The sequence below is a fragment of the Hirundo rustica genome, chromosome 5 (assembly GCF_015227805.2).
Source record: "Hirundo rustica isolate bHirRus1 chromosome 5, bHirRus1.pri.v3, whole genome shotgun sequence".
NCBI classification, from domain to species: domain Eukaryota; kingdom Metazoa; phylum Chordata; class Aves; order Passeriformes; family Hirundinidae; genus Hirundo; species Hirundo rustica.
Window position 1 is genome coordinate 34,173,233 of NC_053454.1, and position 9,397 is coordinate 34,182,629.

Here is a 9,397-nt window from a genome sequence, read left to right on the forward strand (position 1 = left end):
GCATCCACAACATTCCTAAGCAACCTGTCCAGTGCTTCACTACAATCACAATATATAAGTTTTTCCTAATATCTAATCTAAATCTACTCTCTTTCAATTTCAACCCTTTGCCCCTTGTCCTGTCAACACCTGCTCTTGCCGATAGTTTTGCCCCATCTTTCCTGTAAGACCTCTTCAAGTCCTGGAAGGCTACAATTAGGTCATCCCAAAGGCTTCTCTTCCCTGGGATGAACAATCCTAATTTTTATAGCCTTTCCTCATAGGAGATGTGCTTCATCCTTCTGATCAACTCAGTGGCTCTCCTCTGGAGATGTTCTAGCACAATTTCAGCTATGGTGTTAATACAAGTAGTGATATTTGAAAAGAACTTATTGGATTCCCTAAGCAGCAAAACTATGCAAAGGTTTTTTTTTTCCAGATAGAGCCTTTTTTTCCTGGGTTTCTGGATATTGTTTGCAATTCATTTTCACTGGAGTGAAGAGACTCACTGTTTCAGATTCTTTCATGCTCATGAATAGTATAATGTGAAGAAAAATGTTCTGGATTATTTGTTTACACAGGGTCACGTGGATGAAAATAACGTGTTAAGGGTTTATGACAGAAATAAGGAGCATTATAGTGAAAATGTTAAGGCCTGCCAATTGCCATTATTCTATCAACAACAGACAACAAAACTTTATGGTGTGGTCTACAGATTTCTATTGGCATGAAATTAATAGTGTAAATTACACAAAAGTGGCAAAGTGATGAAGGATAAAAGAAGATCTGGACAGATGGTCCAGCCTGTCTTCGGCATGGAAATTCTCCACGCATATGGGATACTAAAGGTGAATGAAGAAGCATTTATCGATTACTTTCAAGGTTGCTTGTTAGCATACACTTATAAGAATATATTTTTCCATCTCTTGTTTTTCTGCAGTATCTGACACATTTGGTCTGAAAGATTCAGATGGTGATGATAAAAGTCTATAAAGGTGAAATTATGTGGAAAACCATCCATACAGATCATCCTCATTTGCCAAAATGACAAATCTTTTGCTTCCAGGGACCATAGGGAAATGTTGGTTTGACTAGATATCAAATAGCAATGAAATTGAGAACTGTTTTGTCATGACACTTTACAACATCCATTATCTACACATTTTGAATCACATATGGTGTCTTTCACCACTCTTGTGAAAACGAGAATCTGAATCTCAGTGCATCAAAGGAGAGTCATAGTACTCTGACATGCCAAATTCAATTAAGATTTTCTCAGTACCAAACATATGCAAACAATAAGCAACAAAAGGACAAAGAGGTAAACAATACTCCCTATGCTTGCTACTGGGAGACCACTTTGGCACCATGGTTGGGACTAAAATGAGGTAGAAAATTCCAGATGTGTTTATAAGACTTTCTCTGCTAGGTGAAAGGAGGGCAGTGAGGAGTGAAAGCTAAGGGTATAGGTGAATAAAAAAGAAAAACAACTTGGACAAAGGTACATGGTCAGGACAGAAAGAGAGAGTGAAGGCAACAGTTGGAACAGAACAGTAAGGGGAGGTGTAGTGGGTTGACTCTGGCTGGACACCAAGTGCCCACCAAAGATGCTCTATCACTCCTCTCCTCAGCTTGACAGGTGAGAAAACATAAAAAAGGCTCTTGGGTCAAGATAAGGACAGGGTGCCATCACTTACAGATTATCATGACAGGCAAAAGCTTGACCTGGGGAAATTATTTTAATTTATTACCAAGCATATCAGAGTAGGATAATGATAAACCCAAATTTTAAAATTCCTTCCCCCCACCTCTTCCTTCCTTTCAGGAACCACTTCACTGCTGATTTTCTCTGTTTCCTCTTCTCCACTGGCCTGGAACCATCTGCACCACAGGGTTTTCCACAGGGTCACAGCCTCTCAGTTATCCACCTGCTCTGGCATGGGGTCTTCCATGACTGTACAGGCACAGCTGTGTACCCATGATCTTCACAACAGGCTGCAGGGGAATCTCAGCTCTGGCACCTGGAGTACATCCTCTCCCTGCTTCTGCACTGACCTTGATGTCTGCAAAACTGTTTCTCACACATATTCTCACTCCTCTCTCGGGCTGCTATTCTGCTGCAATTGTCTCTTTCCTTCTTCTTAAAAGAGAGGCATTGCCACCGATGCTGATGGGCTCAGCCTTGGCCAGCAACAGGTCTGTCTTGGAGCTGTCTGGTATCAGCTGCAATGGACCCAGGGAAACCTCTAGAGGCTTCTTGCTGAACCCTCCTTGCTTCAGAACCACCTCTAAACTCTCCTTGCTGCAGAAACCTTGGCATGAAAACCCAATACAGGAGTTTTTAATTGACCTAGGCATTAAAAGAAATTAGACATTATCAGGAACAGAAAAGGCAGGGTGATAAAAAGGTCTGCCCTTCACAATTACTTAAAAAGTTATCCTGTAGGGAAAAAAATACCCATTAATGTGGTTACATATTGACTGTGTCATGGTCCTGTGTGCTCACTGGGGTCCAGGTCACCTAATCATTGTGACGGATCAGAACAGCCAGTGTGTGAACATAAAACCCTGTCTCAGGGCATATGTGGAATGGGAACAAACATAGTATCAACCGCGAAGATATACTTAGCACTGAATAACTATTTTTTGCTTCTTGAAACTTGACTCTGCAAAGTTTCTGGTTTTGTATCACTTGTTTTTTTCTGGATGTACCAACATGTACGTTCAGTTAAAGATAATTGGATCCTCTATGTTCATCCCTGCAAGATTTCATTAAAGATGACTTACAGAGCCACCCTAATGACTGTTCACCAACTCAGGGACAGATAGATGGCTAAAAGAAAAAGAACCAGACTTTTATCAGCAAATCTCCTGATTTTAAGTTTAATGTAATTATCCTAATCTCCTTTGAAGAGGAGTGATCTCAGTTTGTTGTATATTTTGCCTAGCTCAGGTAACAAGTACAGATTTTTTTTTCTTTTTTTCCTACACAGAAGTATGCTGATTTTGTAAAGTAGAAGAGGGAAATAAAAAAGTACAGCTTCTATTAAATACTTAAGTAAGGGTAGGTGTGGTGGTGTGCAATTGGTTTTATTTGTTTTATATGAGTTTAAATATGTTTTTATGTAATGGTTCGTTCTTTGTACCCCCCCATCTTGTGTAATGGTTTCAACTTGTTTACAGTTAAGAGATCTCTGTTCGTTTTATGTCAATCATCCCTTCCCCCTTGTCCCGAGTTGTCAATCCCCTCTCTCTCCCCTTGGGCGCCCTGTCTATCACTCCAGGACCCTTCCCTGGCTTCTGGAAAGCTCCAGGGAGGGCGTCGAGTGATAGGCTGGGGCCTTGGAAATCCCCTCCCTCCATTTTGTGATTGGTTCCCTGTTGTGAAGTTTACACCCCCAGTTGAACCCATTTTTATGTAATTGGCTGACCGGTTGTCGCCACCCCTGTTTACACCCTCCCTTATAAGCTCTTGCACAGCTGCAATCTGCGCTCTTCTGGGCAGCAGGTGCAGGGGTGCAGAGCTCTGTGCTCCCCCTACAATAAACCAGCTTATACCCTGTACAGAAGAGTCGGCCCTTCCTTTCGCTGCCGTGGTCGCGTTCAACATCTACCGCCTGTCGCTGTGTGGGGGAAAAGACCCCACTGGGAGGAGGTGGCTTGCGTGCCTTGCCGCCCCGACCTTCGACGTTGCTGCAGTGCCACAGGGACTGAGCTAGCCTGCAGTAGCGCTGGTCAGGGCTTACTCACCGAAAGGCACTGCGACAGGTAGATTCTATTTTTTTCTTAGTCAGTCACACAGGCTGCTTTTCTCTAGTACATGATTTATAAAAGGATTCTATCTAATTTTGATTGTAATAATTATTTTTATGTGTGTATACATAAATTTACAGGGAAGTATATTACAACTAAACATGCAAACACACTGGCAATTTTTAAACAGTGAATGTAAGTTAGTTCTGGGTTCCGCAGCAGCGTAGCCCAATGCGTTTAACTCACTCACGGTAGACAGTTTTCAGAAAGTGCATGTGGAGAATATTGTTTAGTAGGAGTCTTAAAAACAATTTCTTTTATAAAATTATACTTAAAAACAATCATTCAGTAGCCCTGTTTTTTAATAATATAATAATATAGAGCATTTATTGATGACTCGATATCAAAACTTGCTTGAGAAGTTGTGAGGTATGAGTTGCTGTTTTTGTTGCTCCTCAGTTTTGTCACAATTTAAGTTACAAAGTCACCCTAGAATCTCTGTATCTCTATACCCATTTATGCCTGGGCAACTCTATTTTCTTCAGTGGGCTTCCATAAATAAAATGGATGATCAGTTGTAGCCAATCAGTAGAGCAGAACTGATCGCAGTGGGACTGCAAAAGGTTGGTTAGCTAAAACTGGTTATCTGTTGGTTAAGAGAGTAGATCTCATTGGCTGATACATATTATTTTACTGTCTCTGTCACACTGAATATACAGATCTCATTGCTAGTTGGGTAGGGGGTCTTCAAGACAATTGATGTGGCTGAAGAAAATAGTACTGACTTGACAGATAAAATCATTCTTCGAAGTACTGCAAATGAGGCCTTTGATAGACTAACATGCAAAGACTTGTTAAAAGCTTTGGATTTGTATGAAATCCAGACCGGAATTCCTGACACTTAACAGGCATCAGACTCCCCTGAAATTTGGTTTGGTTTACTTAACAATATATTTGAAGGATGGCATGATCCTGACACAAAAGATTTGCGTGTTTGTGTGTGTGTGTGAAGTTGCTAACAGAGACCTGTTCTTCTCATTTACTGAGTTGTTATCACTCTGAAAGGCAGAAGCAAAATCAGAAAAATATTCTACAAAGCATGAAAACGATTTTGCCGGTAGAAGTGTAAAGGACAGGCAGCTCTTTTTCACAGGGAAGCCCTAGGATATTTTATGGTATGGAGAAGGAAAGGATGAGAGGTATTTGCCTGGGAATCTGATAAGTTCTTTCAATTTCTAGTCTCTCTTTATTTAATCTTCTGGGGAAGTCAGTATTTTGGAAAATGGGAAACCTGTCTGTGTCAGAGCTTTTGATTGTTCCCCTATGAGAAAAGTCAACTTTTGTTTCTCAATTTTGACTGTATTAATGTTTGGTAAGAGTTTGAATTCTCTACTTACCAGAGACAATGTATTTCTATCAATGGAGAGAAAGGGAGACCCTTACTTTGGATGATCTCTGAACTCTGGGCTCACCTTTTTCTTGTCTTCTTTCTCACTGCTCTATTACTTAACTATTCAACACAAAGTAGGAATTCACTTTTACTGAGAAGCTGATTTAATTCCCTCTTTCATTCAGCCTGCCAATCTTTCCTCAAACTCACTACCCAGTAGCCTTATGGCCTTAATTTGAGATTGATTGTATGTAATCTCCTCAAACCTCAAGCCTAGCCTTTTGCATCGAAACAAGCCAATGTTCAGCAAAACTCAATACACTTTCCTCCTCAGTGCCACTCCTCTTCCTTTTAGAACCTTGGTAATACTAGTTAAAGAAAACCCCAGACATGCTGCTTGTCTGGATATGCAGGATCATAGGCTGCAGGGAAAGGAAAACCAGCAGGAATAATATACTACTATGCAAAGACAAAAGTCACTGAACCTCTCCAAGATTTGTAGAGTTCCCATGGGATGTAAAGGGCAGAGGGAGAGAGAGAAACCCTTAAATTTTTCTTTTGTAAAGATAATTTAGTTCCTTAAAACCTCTCTTTCCCACTGTGAACAGAAATATCTAGTTTGTGCTGCATGAAGCATATGCCCTGCAGGACTAGAAATCTTTTGGCAGGAGCAAGCTGGATAAGAAGCTTGGATGCGTGATGTAACTAGAAGTTGTAGAAAGTATACTTAATTGACAAAACCTCAACCTCAATAATAAAATTCTAAATATTTAAAATATGACCTTGCAATTTCAATAATATTACTTTCATCTTAGTCACCAAAAGTATATAAAATACTTTTACATCCTGCATTTTAGAAATGTGATTAGTTTTTATGAGCACAGTTTTATATCTCCAACTCACTGGGTTTTTAAATCGTAAGTCTTGCGTTATTAATTTTGCCACTTGCCAAAAACTTAAATAACTTTTTTCAAAAGTAGATTTTTGGCCTGGTATCTCTGTAGAATAACACCATTACAAAGAAAAGTTTGAAGAAAATAGGGAGAAAAAAAAAAAAAAAGGGAATTCTCATTATAACAGTTAATGGTCTGATATACATTTGAATATTTTAATTTAGACTTGTGACTTGGGAGACATGGCTTGATATTTTTTCATTGATTGTTATTGGCAAGAAAATTGATAAGACCCAGGAGTAATTCTAAAGGTAAAAATTTACTTTCTGCAGTTCTCTCTAAAATCTCAGCAGCCTACATTCTCTACAAATTTGTGAAGAACTATAAGGATAATAATGAAATTCTCTATTGCTCTAGAAATATGTGATATGAACTATGAACATATTAAATATGTAAAAGTCCTTTTCAGTTACTCTCTGGTCCTGGAGATACTGTAAGCCCATTATTGTGTATTTTTTAAATGATAAAATTGCCTAACCAGTGAAATTCTGTCCCTATGCATGCCTATGACTACATGAGCATGAAAAACTATCAGACTTTATTAAAATACATTTTACTAGGAATATAATAAGTAGAAGTAGAGCTTTGGGCTTCCTGCCTGAAAACTCCAATAGATATTTTAAAGAACATCTATTAGACTTATCCCAAGAGCAAGAGACAGAAGAAATGCCTTTCCATTTTAGCTAAAGGTAGGCAGATATTTGTAGCTTCTCATACCTGCCTGAAGGGTTATAAATTTACCAATCCTGTCTTACATGCCAATTCTAACTCCTGTTATAATGAAGTTAGAAGACTCCCTCAGCTTTGCTCACATTTTACTTTACAGAGAATAATTAAAGATATACTGGGATACAGAAGAGAAGGAGAAAAATGGTGAACTTGCTTGCTAATCAGTGGGAAGTACCATTACCTAGAAAGGGAACCTTAGTTTTATTCTTTCTTCAGTTAAGGTTTGCAGATTTTAGGTTAAGCCTTAGCTCAGTCTGGATGAGGAGTCCGCAACTTCGTCATGAAGACATTGCCCCAAACACCTCTGGCTATGCAATCTTGTGGATTTTTCCACAAGAAAAATCTGGCTGCCAGGGAGCCGCAAGGGCAGGCTGCTCCAAAGAAGCAGAGTATAGCAAGATCAGCCCTGTTAGCTACCACCACCCCCCTTCCCCTGCCCTGCCCACACCAAAACCACCAGTGGCGTCAGTGATGACCTCATACAGTTTATGCTGGACTTTGGGGGACAGATGGCAACACAGTAGCCAAGGGCTGTCAGCAACAGTGACCCAGATGCCTTGCTGGTATTCAAATATGACTCTAAGTCAATCATTTTACTCCATAAACAGCAGACAGCCCAGGGCCCGCTGAGCTCTCTGGCATGGTGGCAGGCTGCACACCAGGCTCTCCCCTTGAGCAGGGATGCCTCCCAAGGTTACTCTTAGAGCTTGAGAGATTTCTTGCCACAGCAAATTCTTAGTGATTGATAGCATGCTTAACTTTAAAATCTTAGTAAGTGATATAAAGGATTGACTGTGGACATAGAATTTTTTAGACATTAACCATTGACCAAATTATGGCAATTTACCTGAAGTTTGTGGGAAAAAAATCTGTGCTGAAATCCCGATTGGTGCAGTCTAAGATTCATAAAATGACCTTTTTTCCTATGCTTTATAATAGCAATGCATTCCAAACATATTAGCTGAGAAAGCCCTGAGGATAAGAACTACGTAACAATAAAATCTGAACAGTGCAGTAAAGACCTACCTAACAGATGATCATAGAATCACAGAATATGCTGAGTGAAAAGGGATGCACAAAGATTGTCAAGTTAGACTCCTGATCCTGCACAGCACCATCCCCAAGAGTCACACTGGATGCCTGAGGGTATTGTCCAAACACTTCTTGAACTCTGTCAGGCTGGTGCTGTGACCACTTCCCTGGAGAACCTCTTCCAGTGCTCAACCATCCTCTGGGTGAAGAACTGTTTTCTAATATCCAGCCTAAACGTCCCCTGACACAACTTCAGGGCATTCTTTCAGGTCCTGTCACTGGTCATCACAGAGAAGAGATCAGTGCCTACCCCTTCTCTTCTCCTCGTGAGGAAGCAGTAACTGCAATGAGGTCTCCTCTCAGTCTCCTCTTCTCCAGGCTGAACAGACCAAGTGACCTCAGCAGCTCCTTATAAGGTATTCCTTCAAGGTCCTTCACCATTTTCATTGCCCTCCTTTGGACATGTTCTAATAGTTAAATATCTTTCTTGTATTGCAGAGGCTGAAACTGCATACAATATTCAGCGCGAGGCTGCACCAGTGCACAGCAGAGAGGGACAATCACTTATGCCCCTTGAGCAGCTGGCAATGCTGTGCTGGATGACATGCTGGCAAAAGGAAGTTTTTGGAGGAGGTGGATGGAGAAAAAATTGTGTGACTTTTACCATTTTTTCAAAAATTTGCATGATTAACATAATGAACATGTACATTAGTGTACACTTTTAATGCACTAAAATTGCTATTAATGCCGATTATTATGGTAAATATATTTTAAAACTCTTATTATACATCTGTGTTTATGAGTAGATTTACTATCTATGGGCTTTAATATCATGCTTACACTTTTTAATTATTACTACCAGGGTAACATTGTTAGGCAATGAAATAGTTATAGACTTCTGGCAATGGATCTTAAACACTTAATTACCTGTAGTGCAAGAAAAAAAGAAGTCGTAAAGTTTTGAGAGATCAAGTACTGAAACAAGTTAGTGTTAGTCAAAACAGTTCTCATTTGTATTTGGAATACAGGATCAAACACTTAAGAAAGATCCATGGAGTCTGATATTATATCTGGGATGAAATCTAGCATCATACTTTAAAAAAAGCAAAAGACTCCCTTATTGAACAATTATGAAGTAATTTACCTTTTGGGAAGTTTTGTTCTTCTTTCAGTTGAACTTCATGTGTTCTATAAAATATGAAGATTATATCTCTTCAGGAAAAGTGATTAATCTTACCTAATGCAACTATGGTTGTTATCACTATCTATATAAGTGTCTAATCCTTTAAAAGCCTAAGCTTTTGACCTCAGTGTATCTAATTAAAGAAATTATACAGATTGCATGAGAAGTGAAAGCCATAGGTCAAACAAGGCTGGCTGAAAGGAGTAGAGTAAATGAGGATTATATAGGTGCATAATATTGTTAGTCCCAAATAAAATTTCTCATTCTTATAGCTAAAAATTTGTTGTTGTCTTTTCTCTTACTTCTTAATTTAGCAATATTCCTTTTTCCTGCCCTCCTTGTTCTCTTTCTTCTTTCTACCAGTATTTCTTTTTCATT

At 39.3% G+C, this 9,397-nt stretch overlaps 1 long non-coding RNA gene across 1 annotated transcript; it reads left to right on the forward strand.

Annotated features, from left to right (window-relative positions):
* The first annotated feature begins 3,498 nt into the window (after positions 1–3,498).
* Positions 3,499–8,935, forward strand: LOC120753382 (uncharacterized). The gene is made up of 3 exons (XR_005701086.2): positions 3,499–3,747; positions 8,106–8,252; positions 8,335–8,935. It is a non-coding gene; the product is annotated as an uncharacterized LOC120753382 (long non-coding RNA).
* Positions 8,936–9,397: the final 462 nt, after the last annotated feature.